General features: G+C 55.5%; 1 long non-coding RNA gene across 1 annotated transcript; it reads left to right on the plus strand.

The window, feature by feature from the left end:
- The first annotated feature begins 7,820 nt into the window (after positions 1–7,820).
- Positions 7,821–12,655, plus strand: LOC113625031 (uncharacterized). Its single transcript, XR_003434609.1, has 3 exons — positions 7,821–7,971; positions 10,304–10,448; positions 11,459–12,655. It is a non-coding gene; the product is annotated as an uncharacterized LOC113625031 (long non-coding RNA).
- Positions 12,656–18,357: the final 5,702 nt, after the last annotated feature.

Genomic DNA, 18,357 nt, shown 5'->3' on the forward strand with positions numbered 1-18,357 from the left:
ATAACTAATGCATATTTATTATGGAAAAGTGAGAAAACAGATAGGCAAAAACAGAATGATCTACGCCACCCACCATTCCAAAGTAACAGCAGTTGGAATGGTAGCTGCTCTCCCCTTTCCTAGACATTCTCCAGTGCAGAAATTACACCTGTCAGCGTCTGCATATACAGTGGGCGCCGCTCTACACACTGTTTCATTATCACCGTCTGCACCTCGTGTAGCACGAGTATTTTTCTACGACAACCAATAGATAATGCAGTCATCTTTTCTGGTGGTTACGTGGTATTTCACTGTGGAAATCAAGGGTACTTGCAGTAAGCTGTCCATTGTTATTGGCCATTTAAGTGTGCTGCTTTTCCTTGTCTTTGCTTTAAACACCTCGTGCATACCTGGGCCTCTTTGCACACTTATCCAATTAGTTTCTTCGAGTAAACGACAGAGCGGAATTGCGCCGTGTGTGTTTAACGATCGCGTGAATGTGGCCCAAAATACGTCTTGAAGGCTGTGGGGACGACAGGTCCCAGGCTCTGACGCTCTGGTTCTGCTTAATCGCCCTCTGGAGGCTGCACGTCTCCCATTAGAATCTGTAATTCTAGATTCCTAATCATTTTCACATAGTTACTGGCTGTCTGTGTTTCCCTTTTGGTGGCCCTTTTTTCCCACTTTTAATTGGGGGAATATCTTGGTTTGATTCCCTCAGGACTAGATCCCGAGTCCGGGAGTTGCCTCTAAGCAGCTTATCTGGGAGATGGTCCCACCTCGGGAGGGGGAAGGGAGCGGGAGAGAGAAGGCAGTCAGTGAAGGGGTCCTATAAGCCACTGGGCCGGCATCCCCTCCCAAGGGTGAGAAAGCTGAGTGATTGACCCCCGGCCCCGTCAGGCATTGTCGAGGCTGCTGGTGGAGTGGGTGTGGGGGCTAAATTCCCCAGGACTCCAGGCCAGCACCGTGCAGACCCTGAGAAGAGGTACGGGGGGACGCGGGCGGCAAGTGGGCGGGGCCAGGCACCTGCCAGGTCAGCCACGCACCTGCCTTGCTCTTGGCCTCTGCGTATGTCAGAGCGCTGACGACATCATCACACACTGTGCCATAAAGGCTGAAATTCCTGCCTCCTCCAAAGCCATTTGCCTTTCCATTTTGTTCCTGGGATATTTTCAGTCATGAAGAAAAGTTCAATCCTTAATTTAATTCTGAATCCTTAGAGTTTCTGCCTTTATGATAAGCTTAGAGAGTATTTCTTCACTCTGCGAGAATACAAACATTGTGCTCATTTATTCCTCGTATTTTAATCACTTTGTTTTAAAAATAAGGGTTTTATCCATCTGGAACTGGATTGCTTTGAGTCTTCACTGGTATTTTGGTGAGACGTCGGGAAGGGATGCCTGGAGGGCTGTGAGGCAGGGGGCATTTTGGACCCCGAACAGCCCAATTTTGAGTTTGTATCTGTACCAGAAAATGGCATAAATCTAGATAAAGATGAGCGAAATAAGCGAAGTCCCTTTTGCACATAATCGTAGCAAACATTCACACCGCAGCTCGCTTCCTGACGCGGTCCCTCCCCTACTGGCCACCCATGTGGACATGGGCAGGGGGAGGCCTCCAGGTTCAGGGGAGGGTCGGGGCCCAGCTCTGCCACCCACCCAGCCGGCCGCGGTGAGGAAGGACACGGGTACGGCTGGCGCTGCCCACGCGGTTCCGGCCCTTCTGAGGCAAGACGGGGGCGATGCCTGCAGAGGGCCCCGAAGCCGTCCCCGCCCGGAGCTGCTCTGCAAACAGTGCGGCGCTGTGCTCACTCCTTCCACGCGGGCTTGGAGACTTTCTCTCTAAGAGGCAGAAAGTCAGTCTGTGAGGCTCTGTGGGCCCTGCGGCCTCTTGAAACTTCTCAACTGCACGGTTGCAGCCCAGACCGCACATAAACGATATGCAAATGAACACGCGCTGTGTGTAAACTGCGGACCCCGACATTTGAATCCCACTTGATCTACACGGGATCCTGCCCTGAGTCGGCATCTGTGGGGCCTCATCCCTGCCTTTCCTCTGCTCCTTTCCAGGGACAGAGACCCCCTGAACCGGGGACCCGGGACCATCTGGAAAGGCAGAACAGCAGGAGGGCTACCAGGCTCCAGCTGCGCGGAGAGACCCCTGGGGGCCTGTCCCGTCTCCCCCTCCCCTCTCCTGTCTCCTTCCACCTTCAGGTGGAGGCTTCAGTGCCTGCAGGCTGACCTCGGGGCGGACGCCATGCACAGCCGTGTCCCCTCAGCACACGGACGCAGACGTCACAGGGGTTCAAACACCTGTGTGGATTCTAGTCATTCTCCACGTGCTGCTTCCGGAACCCAGCCTCCCCTCTCTCCAGAGTTCAGATGGCAAACTGTCAGCTCTGCCCCGTGACAGTCACACCTGCGTATGAGAAACACGGCAAGTGTTCGCCCCGCCGGACGCAGCAGAAGCCACGGTGAAGTGGGCTTAGCTGCATGCACTTCCCCTGGGGCTCATCCCAGTTGCCGGGGGTCAGCAGATAGGTCTCAGGGGGCCCCAAGGGCATCTGGCCTTTCTGTGCACAGGTGAGAACAGATCTTCCCACAGGAGAGGGTGGAAGCAGAGGCCTGAGTCCAGGGGGTTCTGCAGATATGGGGGCCCCAGCACAGGCCGGAAGACCCCATGACCCATTACTCCAGTTTGTCTATCTTTGCTTTTATTGCCTGTGCCTTTGGTGTCAGACCCAAGAAATCATTGCCAAGTTCAACATCATGGAGTTTTGCCCTATGTTTTCTTCTAAGAGTTTGATTGCTTTAGGTCTTACATTTAGGTCTTTGATCCATTTTGAGTCTATTCTTTATGTGGTGTTAGGGGAGGGTCCAACTTCATTCCTTCACATGTGGAGGTCCAGTTTTTTCAGCGCCATTTGTTGGAAAGACTGTCTTCCCGGCTGAAGGGTCTTAGTGCCCTTGTCGAAACCATTTGGCCACACGTGTGACGGTTGATCTCTGGGCTGCCAGTCTGGTCAACTGGTCTACGCGTCTGTCCTTGGCCGGCACCCCACTGTTTTGGCCCCTGCAGCTTTGTAGTAAGTTCTGAGATCAGTAACAGTGAGTCCTCCGTGAATCTTCTAAGTCTGCCCCCAAAAGTCTGCACCCGCGTGGCACACGGCATGTGGGCCTGGTGCACAGAGCGCTCGGCCGTCCAGGCCAGTCCCCGAGTCTGACCTCTCGCCACGGGAGCCGAGTTGCACCACAGCAGCCGCCCACGTGACCCGTCACATGCTGCCATCCACCCATCCCTCCTCCCAGGACACGGCTGCGTGTCCGGTGCCCAGCCAGCCCCTCGCTGCTCCCTCTGCATACACGTGTGCCCGCGAGCCCCCTGTCTGTGCGGGGTGGGCGTCTGGGCGGATGTCACAGCCCACCAGCGCCCCCTCTTGTCATCTGTCCCAGCTGCATGAGGCACTCCAGCCAGGGCTTTGGCTCCTGGACACTCCCTCTCCGGAAGTGTTTTCCACGGCTCTTCATTCACTTGTCCATCAGGCATTTGTCGCTTACCAGGCACCTTCCGCGTGCCAGGATGGAGCAGGGAGCCCAACTGCCAGAGACAGGGGACGAGCAGCAGACAGGTCACTGGGGGAAAGTATTCGGAGAAAGCTGGAGCGGCTGGGAGGACAGGTGATGCTGGTGGGGGGGGCGGTGCATGTTACACATGGGTCAGGGAGAACCCCCCCTTAAGTTACATTCGGGCAGACAGCTGAAGGAAGACCGGGCTGCCAGGCCGTGACCAGGTGCTGCAGGGGTGCGGTGGGGTGGACGTGTGAGGTCAGAGGGGTGGCCAGAGCCGTGGGGCTGGGTTCTCTGGGGACGTGGGAGCCCCAGGAACGGGCCCTCCAGCTGTTGTATCCAGGATGGGGGTGGGGGCCAGGGCAGAGCAGGGAGCAGCTTGGCCTTGGATGGGTGCCGGGGGCAGGGTTCCGACTTGTTTCTGAAGGTAGAGCAAGGTCTGATTGATCTGCTGTTAGGTTGTCCCAAGGCCCTGCCAGCGCCGCTGTGGACAGCACCCTGGTCCATCTCTGGAGTGGCAGCCAGAGGGGAGCTGCTGGCGTGTGACGTGCAGCTCGGGGCCTCCTCGTCTCCCCAGGCCCGTCCCCTTGCTGTGGCCTGCTGTGCCGGCCAGGCTGGGCCAAGCGTCCAGTGTGCCCTCGAGGCAGACCTTGGTTCTGGCCGTCCTGTGCTACCTCCCTAACCTCCATCCCCTGATACTCACAGGGAGGTTTCCGGGCAGCACTGCCCGCATCCGGCCATGCCAACCCGCTGCCCCAGACCCACACAGTCCCGGGAGACCGGGAATTACACTGGAGAAGCCCCGCTCCACACCGCTGCCCTCCTGACGCCAAGAATCACCATCGTGGTGGACCGGGACCCTGGAGACTGACCCAGGTGAGGACCCCCCGGAGGAACAGGTGCAGCCCTGAGGACTCTTGTTAAGCCGCTCCCCTTACCCACCACCCAGGAGCCCACAGGCGAGGTCCCAGCCTCTCCTGACGGCCAGAGTCCTTTGCCAGGTCCCAAGGCGGACCCCTCCGTCCCGGTGCAGCTCCAGAGCCCCAGTGACGGTGGTCAGCAGAATAGTGGTTCCAGGGACACCATGTCCGAAACCCTGGAGCCAATGACCCTGTCAGCCTACGTGGCGAGGGTTGCCATCCGCTGAACTTGGAGGGCGGATTCTCCTGGCTGAGGGGGGCACCCAGTGCAACCGCCGGGGTCCTTGACACGGAGGAGGCAGCGAAGAGAGAGGCACAGAGTGGGGGGGTGAAGAGGACCGGCCCCCAGGCGGCCTGAAGATGGAGGAGGGGCCACACGTCAGGGAGCGCTCAGCCTCTCAGAGCAGGAAAAGGCAGGACGTGGCTCTGCCCTGGAGCCGCCCACACCGTCTGGATGCCCGGCTGGTTTGCTCGTAACGGCGGCAACAGGCAACCAGAGGGTCAGGTCTGTGCTCCCCTGTGGGGAGGCCGGGGCTCCCTTCTCTCCCGGGACCCCGCCCTCTGCCGAGGCCACTGTCCGCATCTCCCCGTGTGCTCCCCGTCCTGCCCGGAGCCGAGGCCCAGGGCGAAAGCAGGCTGCCCCAGTACCGGGCCTGGACTCCCTAGGTTTTCAGTCAGTGACCCACAGATGGGTCCGCAGGAACGACCTGCTCTGAAGACAGGGACTGGTGGGGACAGGGGCATCTTAAGCCATGGGTGTCCCTCCCCCAGCAACCGGCAGGCTTCAGGAAAGGCTACACCCAGTGCAGGACCCACTGAAAACCCTCGGTGGCCTCACAAACTACGCCGCCATGTCCCTCCCACAGGGGGCCCGGCCCCAGACCTGACGGCGGACTACCAAGACCCTCCGTGCCCCGCCAGCTCCACAGCCCCACGCAGGCGTCGCAGGCCCAGTGTCCATCGCCTGGCTGGCCCGGTGGTCACCGCCGGCTGTGTAGACGTGAGGCTGGAAGCTGGGGTCCCTGCCTGGAGGCCCCACAGGGAGCGCCTGCCGCTGATGCCCTGGGCTCGTCCCGTAGAGCAGGACACAGGCCCGCCCAGGGGAGTGGCCGAACTGCTCACCGCTGGGGCTAAGACTCTGGTTTGCTAAGTGTTCTCGGCCAGAGCACGTGCGTGGCCTGTTTGTTCCGACGTCATCCTGGGACCTCAGACCACTGGTCGTACGGGCACCTCAGGGCACAGGCGGCCACTGGCCGCTACTCCACGCCGGCGCCCAGAAGCCTCGGTCTTCCTCTGTGGGGTGGGGGCCTTGTGGGAACGGGTTACCACCGCAGCCCGTCTGTCCACGGCACAGTGGCTGGAACGGGCGGCCCGGGGGGCGGCGTGGGAACCGAGCCCCTGGGTGTCCTGCCCACAAAAACAGCGCGGTGACCACGGCCTCTCCAGAGCCCCAGCCGCGACAGAGCCGGCGTGTGGGAGCCGGAGCCGGGTCACTTCCCAGCGCCGCCCGCCAGGATGCCAGGGGCCCAGGGCCCTGAAGAATGTCTGGGAATGTTGGACGGCAGGCGGGGGCGAGAGTGTGCAGCCAGCGGGGTGCGGCCGGCCTCGAGGGAAACAGTGCGGCAGATAAGGCTGCTCTCCCTTCCGGGCCGGCTGCTGACTTTGGCTCCAGCGGTACCCACGCGGGGACCCGGCGCCAGGGGACAGGAGGGGCCGGCAGGGGACGGGAGGGGACGGGCTGGGGGGCTTGAACTTTCCACATCCAGATCCGGCTTCCAGGGAGGACGTGGGGCCGGCAGGGCCGGAGCAACTCCACGTCCCTCTGCCCCCCGCATCCTGTCACTGGAGCTTATCTGGCAATAAAGGGTTTCTGAAGGGCGCTGGGCTGAGCAGTGGCAGAAGGACAGGCCCGGGGGCTCGTCTGGCCCCGGGGACCCTCGGCGGGTTTGGGCTGAGCGTGAGCTCGACCGCCTCAGCTTTTCCTTTTGTTTCATCTTTTTCTTGCTGAGCCGCACCTGCGCCAGGGGTGAAGGTCGAGCGACGCTAACAGAAAGCCCAGTCGGCCGGCCAGCTCAGCCAGGCTGCAGCCACGGCCCTCCCAGGCCATCACCGTCACCCCGGTGGCCCTCGGCCCCTGCCTGTCCCCCCGGCGGTCAGCCTGACATGGGGCCGTGCGAGGGGCCCTCAGCCCAGCACCCCGGCTGTTTTCCTTCTTTTCTGTGCACTTCCTCCCCACCACGGGAAGAGCTGTCCGTGTTAACGTTCCCACGGCTGTCTTTGTACCATCTCCCCATCTCTCCCCACGCCTGGCCCGAGGCTCTGGGACCATCGCAGCTCGCCACAGCGCCACATTCCCTCGGTCGCATTCCCTCCACCTCTCCCTGGGCCCCTCTGCCTTCCCCTGGCTGGATCCCTGTCCCTAATCCAGGTCATTCTCGCGGCTCACACGTGGGCTGTAGGGAACATCCTTCGAGGTTTCACCTGGATCACAGGTGCGCTGACTGCGGAGGGTGGTCCCGTCCCATCACGCAAAGGAAGGTCCCCACCCAGCCACGCACAGGCCACCACACGCAGTCCCCGCTGACCTGTGCCCCCGCAGGTGGTCAGGACGGAGCAACTCAGGCCCCGTGTGAACAGCTGGGCCACAAAAACAGTGGACCAGGCAGTGCTGAGAAGGGGGCGGAAGCAGGCCCCAGGCCACAGCCTGGACAGCCCAGCCGGATGGTGGAGGAGGGGCCATGTCCAGTCGATGTGGGTCCCCCAACATTTCCCCTGCCTTTCCCCGGTGGGCACACGCCGGGCGGGACAGAGGAGCTGGGGGAGATGGGAGGCAGCAGGTACCCACAGAGGGCAGGGAGGCCCAAGGCCGCCCAGGTTGGAGCAACCATGACCTTGTCTGCAGAACCTGGGATTTCTGTGGGTTCATTGCTTTCACTCACTTATGGGGGGTGGGATGAGGGTGCGGCAACAAAAGGAGGAAACAGCGTTTGACCGAGACCTGGCCTGGGGTGTCCACCTCCAGCACCCGCCCTGAAGCCCTGCCCACGCCAGTGGCCCGGAAGGGAGGGGGCCACATGCTGGGAGGAGGGGCCCACACCCCACTCCCCAGGCTGCCACCAGAGGACGCTCAAGACAGCAACCCGAGGAGCGGGAAGGCAGGGGCGCCAGGAGCGGGCCTCGCAGCAGCACCGTTCTGGGCCAGGGCTCCCACCACCCCCGCCCCCCGCCTCTGTCTGGGGAAGAGTCTCCGCTCTCCCACCTCGAGGGGCACACGGCGCTCCCGCCTCCCTCCACGGGGACCCTGCTGCACGGGGCCGACGAGCCCTCCACCCGCCCCAACCTGCGCCCGCCCGGCCCCCCGCCCCCGGCACTGCCACGTGCAACACCCAGGCCTGCTACCACTTCTGCATCCGTCCAGATGCTCTGGTTGCAGACCCAGGTCTGTCCTCTGGTGTGTCTCGCGCTCAGACAAGCAGATACACCCACGGCTGATGCAACGGACACAGGTAAGGGGACCATGATTTGGGCCCAGCTGAGCCAGGAGCCCAGATGAGTCTCCGGGCCACTGTCCCTCCCACACCTGTTTCTCTCTGCAGGGGCTCTCCCTCCAGGGTGGCCCAGAGATGACCCCCATGGCTAGCAAGCTCCAGGAGCAGAGGGGGCCCTCTCCCCAGGGGTTCTGCTGGCTCAGCCCAGGCCACGCGACATCCCCGACCCAGTCTCTGGCCAGGGTGATGGGTCAAGCCTGCCTCACCCACGTCTGGAGCCGGAAGAGCGGGCAGCTCCACCCAGACCACGTGGTCCGAGAACGGGGCTTCCCGCTGGGTGTTAGGCGGATACAAGGCATAAAGCCGGCTACAGGTGTTCACCGCTGTGTTATTCACAGAGAGAAAATCCGGAAATAACCGAGCGTCTGACCACGGGGCTGGGTTAAACAAGCTCAGGTCCACACACTTGGCGGGACGTGGAACAGCCTGTACGTGGGGAGGCTCGTAGTCTCCCAGACAGACACAGCGTGACGTGGAGAAACAGGCTGCCAGGAGACGTAAATAGTGGGGTCCCACACATATCTGAAAGGCCACACGAGGAAGTAAATACCAACGTGGATCTTATCAGAGTGGGTGGGATGCCAGCAAGTTTTACTGCCCTCCTTTTGCCAATCTGCCTTTTCTCAAGTTTCTCAAAGGAACACACATTAATTTTGTAATAAAAGGAAAAGCTATTAATAGCACGTCAGAAGGTGTCCCAGCCCCTGCCCCGGCCCTAGCAGGGGCTGTGGGAACGGGCTTCCTTCCTGGTGAGAAGCCCGGGTCCGCCCTCGGCGGGAACCTGTGGGCTGCGCCGTGTGCCCACTAACAGGTCGCCCTCCAAGAGGAAGGGGGGTGTCTCCAACCAGCCCAGGGGTCCGCACAAAGGCCCTCCTCCCCAGCCATGGCCCAGGGCCTCGTTCAGGCGCCCCCCCAGCCGGGCCATCGGTCCCACTTGAGCTGAGAGCAGGTCCCCAGTGACGCCCTGCCCCCGTCACCCACCCGCTGCTGAGCTGTGTCAGCAGGACCCACCACCCCGACCCTGACGCCCCCAACAGTGAGAGGTCTGGTTGTGTCAGCAGAAACACACGCACCCCCTCCACCCGGGGCCCACAACTCAAGGGGCACGTCACCCCGAAAGCTAGCCGGCCGTGGGCTCCCACTCAAAGCCGCTCCCCAAGACCACCACCCAGTCTCCCTGCTGTACCCCCGCCAGCATTAAGCGATCCTTTTAGAAAACTAAAAACAGGAGCCCAAGCATGGATCTCACGGGATGCTCGTCTGTTTCTAATGAATAATTCACTTTGAAGCAGACCCACTGCTTACGTTTACGTTTTGAATTCCTCTGCTCAGGCATCCATCCAGCAAATGGACAGAATTAGTTAATTTGACAGAGAGCACGTGCTACCTGCTCGTTCTGCTTCTATCTGGACGGAGAGAATCGTGGAGGGAGGGGCCTCCCCACGGAGCCGCGGGGCTGGGAACGGGCTGGGGTTGAGGAGGGCCGTTGGGTGAATGAGGCCACATTTGCGGGTGGGCGATCCCCTGAACATCCGGCCTGCCGGCCTCGAGGAGACTGGGGCTTTGCTCAGTCTGGAAGACAGGCTGTCTCTGGCCGGCCGGCAAAGAGGAAAAGGGTGGAGGCTTGTAGCTTTGAGCACCCAGACGAGCGCAGCATCGCTATGCTGCAGGGGGACACGACCCCAGGGCTGGGGACCCCTCGCAGGGGGGCTGCGATCTGCTCCCACAGCTTCGCAGGTGGCGGCTCCCAGCCTCCCTCTTCCTTCCCATAGAGGGGGCACAAGAGCAGTTAAATTATCGCACTGGATCTGCCCACCCCAGCTAGAACCTTCCGGGGGCCTCTGGTCACATCCAGAGTCCGACCCAAACCTCCCCAGGGGCCCAGGGACCCAACGGCCCGTTTCCTGCCCCTCCCCTCCGCCTCCCCCTCACCCTACCCCTTGCGCACGCAGCCCCTCAGCCTGGCCTTTAGTGGTCCCACTGCTCCCACGGGGACATCCTCCCCCCCGGACCCCAGTGGTTCCTCACCGGCCAGGGCTCCGCTCCTGTAGCTCCGGCCGCCATCTCTCCACCCTCCGCAGTGAGGGGGCTCAGGGAACCGGGGGCGGCGGGGTGCAGGGGGGCCCGTCCTCAGAAGACAATGTGGGGCGTTGGGTGGACTCTGCTTCCCCTCGGCCACCAGAGCGCAGCCACTGCTCCCCCACCTGCCGACTGAAAATTTTCAATTCCCATTTTAAGACAAGACGAGAAGAATTTTAACATAAAGATTTTTCTGTCGTTTGGCTTCCAGTTGTGCATCTGTGCTAACCAGACCTCCCCAAGCTGAAACACCTGCTCAACCACGTAGACTAATTTTTCTCCTTCTGACACCAGCCGTGTAACTCCTTAGGAGACAGCGTTCCTGTGAGGGGTCACAATGACCCGCCACTCGCCTTGTACGTACAGACGTCTTTGGTGAACTTTACATAAAATGCCGATATATCATTTCCCTTAAAGACAGCGATTAGAATAGACTGCTCAGACGACCTGGGGAGATATTGGGCCGCACTTCATGGAAGTTCTTAGCTTAAATACTTACGACCTTATTAATGTTACTGGCTGTATTACTTGTATTCTATTTTACAAGATTTTCGTTTCTGGCATTACCAAATGTGTGACTGAGCGTCAGATAAAAATTAACGATGACTAAGGGACCTGAAACAATTGACCAAACATATAGTTCTATAAGATCAGTGATTGTAATAGTGTAACTCTAGGCATGGGAAGAAGCAGCAACAGGGAAACGTTTCCTGGACCGTAACAGACCAGTAGGACCAGAGACCCAGAGGCGCTGGGCCACCGTTAACAGGGCCCAGTCCAGTAACAGCGCCTTGACGGGCCGATCAAGGAAGTCCTCGCCTGACCTGGGAACGAGCATTCCTAGCACCGTGGGATAAATTGGTCATGAAATGCCTCCCACACTTGGGTTGAAATTAAGACCGAAAGGGAGGGAATTATAAAATAAAGAACGCTGCCCACCCTCCGGTTCTACAAGAATCAAGCCCTCAGCCACTGCAGTCGCTGACCTCCAAGGAATTCGGGGTGGAGATCAGGAATGAGGCCCTCTGGGCTCTGGGAAAACTGGCAGAACCGGCCCTCAGATGATATCTTCAGGAGACAATTTTTATGATGCTGGATTCTTGCCTCTTCCCGTACTTAGAAAAGCACCCAAACCATTAACCGAGATGTCTGTTCCTGGTGACCAGCGGCAGCCTTCTACCCACATGCGTGCTGGGTTGCACGTACCCCTTCCCCCAAATCACACATATGCTGACCACCCCCATCTCCTCGGAACAGATCTCAGAGCTACTGAAAGACTGTTTCGCAGCTGCAGTCCTCAGTTTCTCTCAAATACAATTCTCCACTCTTCCTTAGACTGAATATTGATTAAGGTTTTTCTGGACAGGATGAAGCCGCTGAAAGCACCCCCTCCACGAAGATGGCATCAGGACAAACTGACCTTCCAGAGCTTGGGGCCCTGTGCCCCCCGGGCCCCAGGCCTCTCCCGTCCACGTGGTCCATCAGGGAGGCTGCTTCCTGCTGAGTCACGCCCCCGGCCAACTTCAGCCCATCCAGCCCATGCCTGAGCCCGGGGCCGGGGGGGATGGTGTTGGGGGGCCCTGGGCTCCAGGTAAGTGCGGCATCAATGTCCGTGTCAGGGCTGGGGCTGGGACAAAGTGTCCTTCCTGGGAGAGCCCGTGACACGCCCACCCTCGTGATCCCAGCTATACCACGGGACCCTCCCCTGGAATCCCTGGCACCCCCCACCAGGTCCTCCCCGACAGCTGTGGGCACAGAGGGGGGCTGGCCGGGGGGGGGCGGGGCCCAAGGGAGGAGGGAGGGTTTCCAGCTTCACCCTGACCCGGAGGGTGTTCCTGAGGACGGCGGCCCCCGCGACAGGAAACGGTGCCCACCAGCCCGCAGGGGACCAGACAACACCCGGAGTGCCATCTTCGGGCCTGACAGGCTTCGGACGGCCAGAAAACTGCGTGGCCTCCGGGTGCCTGTGCCTGCACTGTTGTCTCGGTTTAAATAGTCTCCTGGTGAACGGGACCACCACCCTGCAGAGAGCTTCGGCCGGATGTCAGAGCCCGCTCTGCTCACACACCTTGACCCAGAAACTCCATTTTTGGGATCCGCTCTAAGGAAATGCCACACCAAGACCCTTCTACACACAAGGGAAGGGGCCTAACGCCTACTCATCTGAGATTCAAGACACTACTCCGCAGATTCTGCAGACCCGGTGGGGGAGCCATCCCAGCCTTTCTGCGGGGTTTCCCACACCGCTGGGGCCGCTTCCCGGGTGCCAAGCACCAGGGCCTGGGCAGGGCCAAGGTCTTTGACAGTTGCTGGGACTCCGGAGCTGGAGGGGCAGTAGGCAGCAGTGGGTTGCACCTCGGCCTTACAGCCCCGGACATACCTGGCTTCTCTGAGTCCAGCACTGGCCTGGCAGTGCCAAGAGGCTGGAGGTGGGGCACCCCTCTGCTGGGGTGGGCACAGCAGACTAGGACACACTATACCATTAAGTCAAACGTGTTAGCTGCCAGTGATATTAGCTGTGATTCCTACTTTTTTCTTCCTACATCTCTGCATTTTCTAGATTTCCTACAATAAACATATTACTTTCTTTTTTTTAATATATAAATTTATTTATTTATTTTTGGCTGCGTTGGGTCTTCATTGCTGCGTGCGGGCTTTCTCTAGTTGCGGCGAGTGGGGGCTACTCTTCGTTGCGGTGCACGGGCTTCTCATTGTGGCGGCTTCTCTTGTTGCAGAGCACGGGCTGTAGGCGCACAGGCTTCAGTAGTTGTGGCTCGCAGGCCCCAGAGCACAGCCTCAGTAGTTGTGGCGCACGGGCTCAGTAGTTGTGGCTCACGGGCTCTAGAGCTCAGGCTCAGTAGTTGTGGCGCATGGGCTCAGTTGCTCCATGGCATGTGGGAGCTTCCCGGGCCAGGGCTCGAACCCGTGTCCCTTGCACTGGCAGGCGGATTCCCAACCACTGTGCCACCAGGGAAGTTCCTTACTGTCTTCTTTTTAAATTTTTATTGGAGAATAGTTGATTTACAATGTTGTGTTCCTTTCTGCTGTACAGCAAAGTGATTCAGTTATACATATACATATATCCACGCTTTTTAAGTTTCTTTTCCATATAGGTCATTACAGAGAACGAAGTAGAGTTCCCTGTGCTCTACAGTTGGTCCAAAGTATTACTTTCCAATAAAAGGAAAAAAGATGGAAAACTTCCACTTCCAGCCAAGACGGAATCAGAGGGATTGGATTACTTTCCTACCTGAAACCACCAAAACACAGGCAAAACATATGACACCAGGATTTTCAAGGCACTGGACATCAGGCCACAAAGAGCCGCGAAGCCAGAGAGATGGGAACAGAGGGGGTGAGCCCGATGGGAACCCTGGCCAGCTGCCTGCACAGAGCTTCCAGGCCACAGTGCAGGGGTGACCCAGCAGAGCCTGGTGGGCATCCTGAATGGAGGATCTTAAGAATTCAGGGAGACCAAGGCAGTGACAGTTTGCAGCCAGGTACCAGAGAGGAGAGAGCTGCATCCAGAGAGCCCAGGGAGATGCAGAGTCCCATGAGTACACGGCAGAGCACAGATTTGCAAAGCGAATTTGTGCTTAGAAACCTTCCCACAAAGAAAAGTCCAGGCCTAGACGGTGGCCCGGAGGATTCTCTCCAATAGTTAAGGCAGAATTCATAGCAATTCTGCACAAACCCTTTCAAAAAATTGAAAAGAATTATTCCCAAGTCATTCTATGAAGCCAGCAGTTACCTGACACAAAAATCAGACAAGAAGTTACCAGAAAAAAATGCAGAAAATATCTCTCACACACATAGATGAAAAATTCTAAACAAGTCTACTCAGTTGAATCCAACAATATATAAAAAATGTAATACATCCCAGTTCAGCCCAAGAATTCAGGGTTGATTTAACATTCAAAATTTAATCAATTCAATTCACCAAACCAACAAACTGAAAGAAAAACAAATTACGATTATCTCCGTAGACACAGAAAAAACACTTGACAAAATCCAACATCCATTCTGATAAAAACTCTCAGCAAACCAGAAATAGCCGGGAACTTCCTCTACTTGATAAACAGCATTTACAAAAAAAATCTACAGCTGACATCATACTTACGGGTGAGATTGGATGCCTTCCCCCGCCCGATCAGGACCGGGGGGGAGGTCTGCTCTCACACTCCGTCCCAGCCGGGGCAAGAAAAAAGAAACGGAAGGCTGAGGTCATGCCTGGAAAGGAAGAAGTGAAACTGTCTTTTTTTGGCAGATGACGAGCTCATCTATGCAGAAAACCTAATGGAATCTGCAAAAAAGTGACTGGAGCTGAGGGAGTCCACCAGGTCACAGGATCAAGGTCAACATGTATTTCTGGAGTGAGCAATGGGCAATCAACAACTGAAACGAAAAGAACAACCCCATTTATAGTCAAGTGAATATAAAATACTTAAGGATAAATCTGATGAAAGATGTGAAAGACACGTACACATAAAACAACAAGACGTTGCCGAGAAAAAACTGCAGAAGACCTAAAGAAATGGGAAGTCACTCTGCGTCATAGTTGGAAGACCTGAGGTTCTTAAGCTATCAACCCCCAAATGGATCTATAGATTCAACAGACTCCTAACCAACATCCCAGAAGACTCTTTTCTTTTTCATTAGAATTTGACAAACGTACTCTAAAATCCATAAGGAAATGCAAAGAACCTATAAGAGCCAGAATGATTTTGAAAGAGAAGAATGAAGTTGGAGGACTTCTACCACCTGACTTCAAGACTTTATAAAGATAGCGGCCAAGATAAGATGCTTATATAAAGCCCAGACATAGATCCGCACACACGTGAACGAGTGATTTTTGACAAAAAATGCAAAGGCAGTTCAGTCGAGAAAGGAGAATCTTTTTAACAAATGGTCTAGGAACAATTGGCTGCCATGTGGATAGAACATGAATGTTTATCTATGCCCTGCACCATATACAGAAATTAACTCAAAATGGATCATAGATCTAAATGTGAAACCTAAAACTATAAAACTTCTAGGAGAACACGTAGGAGAAAAGCTTTGTGACTGGCTTAGGCAAAGGTTTCTTAGCTCCAACGCCAAATGCATGGTCCATAAAAGAACAAACTGATAAACTAGATTTCATCAGAATTTTAAATTTCTGCTCTTCAAAAGTTACTATTAAGAGAATGAAAAGACCAGCCACAAAATGAGACAAAATGTTTGCAAACTATAGGTCTGATAAAGCTTGAATCCAGAGTACTCATTAATAAGAAAACTAATAACCCTTTTTAAAAACTGGGCAAAAGATTTGAACAAATGATGATCAAAGAACATATACAAAGAGTAAATTAATACCCCAAAATGCTCAATATCATTAGCCATCAGGGAAGTTAAAACTGCAATAAGATGCCACAATCGACCTACTAGAAGGGCTACAAATAAAAGGCCCAGCAGCGTCAAGCGCTGATGAGGTTACGGATCCATCCGCACGCTGCTGGCGGGAATGTAAAACTGCTTTTGAAAACAGTTGCACAGCTTCTTAAAAAGTTAAACATACTCCTCCCAAGCGATCCAGCCATTTTACTCCCCAAGAGTAATGAGAAGCATACGTCCCCGCAAAGACTTGTACATAAGTGTCCATAGCAGTTTTATTTGTAATAGCCCAAAACAAGAAGCAACCCACACGTCCATCAACAAGGGAAGGGATATGCAAACTGTAACGTTTCCAAGCAATGGGATTCTGTTCAGCTTTAAGTAGGAATGAAAGTCTGGTTCACAGAGTAACATAGATGAGTCTCCAAATACTGATGCTGAGTGACAGAATCATTCCACTTACGTAAGACTGTAGGAAATACAAACTGATCTACAGTGACAGGAAGCAGGTCAGCGGTTGCCTGGAGACAAAGGCAGCGCAGAGCGTGGGAGGGACCCCAGAGGGCGTGAGGAGTCTGGGGGAGGTGGGTGGCTGGACTGTGGTGATGGTTCATAGGTGCACACGTAGGCCAAAACTTGTCAATCGGGCTTTACGGCTGTGTAGTTTAATATATGTCAACTTTATAAGGCTGTTTTTAAAATTCAGAGTAATGGCATTGGTAAAATGGCAGAATGAGGACATCCAGAAACCTCTGAGCCATAAAAGCGACGGGAACATTGGCAAAAATGATCAGAATCAACTTTCTCAGACCTCTGGAAATTCACCAAAGACTTGCAATGAGGAATGTTTATTCAAGAAAAACAGCTGAATCTTGGTAAGAACAGTGAGCTCTGTGGCATTTTAACTCGCCCTACTCCCATCTACCCTCCCCTCCGCATCTCCCCAGTAGCCTTGAAAACCAACAGGCTGGCAGCTGACAGAGGGGGCAGAATGGAGGTGGCGTCCCCTGATGTCCTATCCCCAGAGAAGCGTCACCACCTGGAGCCCACGCTTGCAAGGCTGTCTTCATCTAACTTGACCTGGAGCTCACCGAACAGGAACAGCCATTTCCCCGAGGGCATTTGCTTTGTTAAAAAAAAAGCAGAAGCAAGTGGTGAGGATTCTGGGCTTTCAGTGCCGTGGCCTGGGTTCAATCCCCGGTCAGGGAACTGAGATCCCAAAAGCCCTGCAGCACGGCCAGAAAAGAAAAAAAACACAATCAAAGGCAATCATTTAACATTGCAGCTGCCCAAAGCAGTGCATAACAGCTGGGGCCAAAAAAAAAAAAAAGACAGACAGACAAGCTTAAAAGGAGACGCTGGGGAACGTGATGTCCATGGGGAGATCTGGGCAACTCCCGCATATTCCTAGGAGCCTGGAAGGCCACGCACACGCCCAGGGCTGTGCACCTGCTCGGTAAGGAGCTGAGGAGGCCCTGCACTCTCACCTCCGGCCAACCTTCAGGGAGGAAGGGAAGGCTGAAGCAGAGTTGCCAACTGCCGGGCTGAGGGTTGGAGGCGCCCAGCACACGCTCAGAGCCCCTCGGCAAAGACTGAGATGCACTGGCTCAGGGGTTTAAGGGGGCCTCTGTCCAGTCCTTAGCTGATCACCAAGGTAGCTGAGAAGACACTTGAGTAGCTCCACAAGACAACGAGTACAGACTGTATACAATTAACTCAGAAAAGCACTAGTAACAACCACCAAACTACGAATTCCAACGACAAACCTTGGGGAGGGGAAAGACTCTGATTTTCAGAGTTACCCCATTATGTTATTTTAAATGTCCAGTTTTTCATTTTATTTATTTATTTTTGGCTGCATTGGGTCTTCATCGCTACACACAGGCTTTCTCTAGTTGCGGCGAGCAGGAGTTACTCTTGGCTGCAATGCGCGGGCTTCTCACTGTGGTGGCTTCTCTCGTTGTGGAGCATGGGCTCTAGGCATGTGGGCTTCAGTAGTCGTAGCTGGCTCGCCAGCTCTAGAACACGGGCTTCATTAGTTGTGGCACTTGGGCTCAGTAGTTGTGGCTCAAGGGCTCTAGAGCACAGGCTCAGTAGTTGTGACGCATGGGCTTAGTTGTTCCGTGGCATGTGGGATCTTCCTGGACCAGGGTTCCAACCCATGTACCCTGCGTTGGCAGGCAGATTCTCAACCACTGCACCACCAGGGAAGTCCCAAATGTCCAGTTTTTCAAAAAAATAGAGACATGCAAAGAAACAGGAAAGTATGTCCCATACACAGGGGAAAAAGCAGTCAATGGAACGTGTCCCTGGAGCAGCCCAGACACTAAATTTACCAAAGACTTCAAATCAGCTGTTTTAAATATGTTCAAAGAACTGAAGGAAGCCAAGTTAAAAAAACTAAAAGGAAGCATGAGAACAATGTATACAACGTACAATAACACTCCCCCTATTCCTCACCAAATAAGGAATATCAACAAAGAGACATAAAAAGAACCAAATAGGAATGCTAGAGTTGAAAATACGGTAATTGAAACAAATTCCCTGGGGGCTCACTAGCAGATTTGAGCAGCAGAAGAAAGAATCAGAAAACCTGAAGATAGGTCAACCTACCTAGTCTGAGGAACAGAACAACAGAGGGAAAAAGAGAGAAAAGTGAACAGAGACACAGAGACCTGTAGGACACTACTAGGCACCCCAAAATGCACATAATAGGGTCCCAGAAATAGAGGAGAGAAAAGAACAGAGAGAATATTTGGAAAAATAATGGCCTAAAACTTCTCAAATTTGATGAAAAACATTAACTTACACATTGTAGAAGCCCAACGAACTCTAACTAGGATAAACTTAAAGAAATCCACACCTGGACACATCATAATTAAACTGTAAAAG

This window comes from Aethalodelphis obliquidens, unplaced genomic scaffold (genome assembly GCF_003676395.1).
Source record: "Aethalodelphis obliquidens isolate GAN/ISIS:26980383/991018 unplaced genomic scaffold, ASM367639v1 scaffold1, whole genome shotgun sequence".
Classification (NCBI taxonomy): domain Eukaryota; kingdom Metazoa; phylum Chordata; class Mammalia; order Artiodactyla; family Delphinidae; genus Aethalodelphis; species Aethalodelphis obliquidens.